The following is a 2446-nucleotide window of genomic DNA, read 5'->3' on the forward strand; positions in this document are numbered from 1 at the left end:
CTGCTAGGTAGCATCTTTATCACCTCACATAATTATTTCTTTTCTGTGGTGGGAATAATTAAGATCAGTCTCTTAGCAAGTTTGATGCTTATAATATTGTCTACAGTCATTATGCTGTGCATTAGTTCTCTACGACTTAGCTGATCTTCTAGTGCTAGTTCGTTCACGTAAACATCTCTCCTGTTCCCCCAACCTGGTAGTTCTACATAGTAACTATTATTTTTCTATTTTTAGGAGTTTGGCTTTAAGATTCCACATAAAAGTGATATCATACAGTATTTGTCTCTGACTTATGTCACTCAGCATGTCCTCAAGGTCTAGCCATGTTGTCACAAATGGCAGGATTTCCTTCTTGTGACTGAATAACATTGCATTGTCTGTTGTGTATGGGTATGTATAATCTTTATCCATTCATCAGTTGACGGGCATAAACTGTTTCCATATCGTGGCTGTTGTGAATAATGCTACAATAAATATGGGATTGCATAACCTTCAATATCCTGTTTTCATTTCTTGGGGTATATACCCACAGTGGAATTGCTGGGTCATATTGATAGTTCTATTTTTAGTTTTTTGGAGGAACCTCAAAACTGTTTTCCATAGCGGCTGCAGTTTATAACCCCACTAACAGGGTACAAGTGTTCCTTTTTGTGCACTTTCTCACCAGTGCTTCTCTTGTCGTCTTGAGGACAGCCATTCTAATAGGTGTGCGGTGATACCTCATTGTGATTTTGTGATTAATGATGTTAAGCATCTTTTCATGTAACCTCTAGGCCATTTTGAAATCTTCTTTGGGAAAATGCCTATTTTTTATTTGGATTGGTTTTCATTATTGAGTAGTGTGAGGGTGTGTGCGGATTGTGTGTGTGTGTGTATTTTTCTTGTATGAAACTATATGCTGGTGACAGTTGGAGCCTGGGTTCTCTGCACAGAGACTCTGATGTGGTCCTTTGTAAGACGGTCAGTGAATTCCTGATAGGTGACTTGGTAAACACAGAAGTGAGCTGTAGGTCTTGGAAATGGCATCAAAAACAGCTTTGGCAAAGTTGCCCAGAGGGTGGCAGTACAGCCCCTGGCTGAGGTGTAGCAGTCATAAATACCAGCCATCATCGTAGCTTCTTGGGCACAGAGGCTGAGACAAAGCCAGTGCCTCTGGGCAGGGATGAGGTGCACTGGCACAGAGCCACAGCAGCAGGTCACCTTGCGTGGCATGGTGTGGGGCTTGTGGATCTTGTTCCTCCAGTAGCCTCGCCGTACAGGGACAATGGAAAACCTGGCCAAGACGATGGCCCCATGGATGGCTGTGGCTACCATCGAGCACTTAATACCCAGAACAGCATGTCCATTGTAATCTCTGCTGGCAACAAATACCTTGAACCTGGTCCACTGGCGAGCAAGGGTTTGCTTTTGAACAGTCATAATTTTTTTTTTTTCAACGTTTATTTATTTTTGGGACAGAGAGAGACAGAGCATGAACGGGGGAGGGGCAGAGAGAGAGGGAGACACAGAATCGGAAACAGGCTCCAGGCTCTGAGCCATCAGCCCAGAGCCTGATGCGGGGCTCGAACTCACGGACCGCGAGATCGTGACCTGGCTGAAGTCGGACGCTTAACCGACTGCGCCACCCAGGCGCCCCTGAACAGTCATAATTTTTAAAACCTCATCCTTGAGGGATGCCCCTAGGACAAAAAAAAAAGTCAATGATCTCAGATTCCTTAATGGGCAGGGAGAAGAGAGAAATCTCCACCAGGGACATGATCTTCATGTCCTTGACCAGGCAGCCCAGCTTGGTAATGGGGATCCACTTCTTGTCCTCAGCCTTGCCTCCACAAGCGCCTTGGCCTTGGTCTTAGCCATGGCCCAACCACAGCTGTAACCCCAGCCCTGGATGCTGCTGCCCAAGCCTCTGTGGAAGCCACCATGACCTCCCATTCCAGGACCCCCAGGCCCTCCAGGTCTAACTAACACCAGTGCCATCCGCCACTTGGCGTTTTCTCAAAATGTTTATATATTTTGGATATTAGCCTCTTACCCAATATATGCTTTGCAAACGATTTTCTCCGATTCTGTACCTTTTCATTTTGTTGATTTCTTTTGCTGTGCAGAAGCTTTTCAATTTGATGTAGTCCCACTTGTTAATTTTTGCTTTTGTTGTTTGTGCTTTTGGTGTCATATGCAAAAGTCATTGCCAGGATTGGGGCACCTGGATGACTCAGTTGGTTGAACTTCTGACTCTTGATTTTGGCTCAGGTCATGATCTTATGGTTCATGGGATTGAGCCCCACATTGGACTCTGTGCTGACAGCACAGAGCCTGCTTCAGATTCTCTCTCTCCCTTTGCCCACTCCTCTGCTTGCATGTTCTCTCTCTCAAAATAAGTAAACATTAAAAAAACAAAACAAAACAAAAAAACATTGCCAAGATCAATATTGAGGAACTTCTTTCC

General features: G+C 44.7%; 1 pseudogene; it reads right to left on the reverse strand.

The window, feature by feature from the left end:
* Window positions 1–634: 634 nt before the first annotated feature.
* Window positions 635–1331, reverse strand: LOC115506153 (annotated as a pseudogene).
* Between the last annotated feature and the right edge of the window lie 1115 nt (window positions 1332–2446).

The sequence above is a fragment of the Lynx canadensis genome, chromosome F2 (genome assembly GCF_007474595.2).
Source record: "Lynx canadensis isolate LIC74 chromosome F2, mLynCan4.pri.v2, whole genome shotgun sequence".
Classification (NCBI taxonomy): domain Eukaryota; kingdom Metazoa; phylum Chordata; class Mammalia; order Carnivora; family Felidae; genus Lynx; species Lynx canadensis.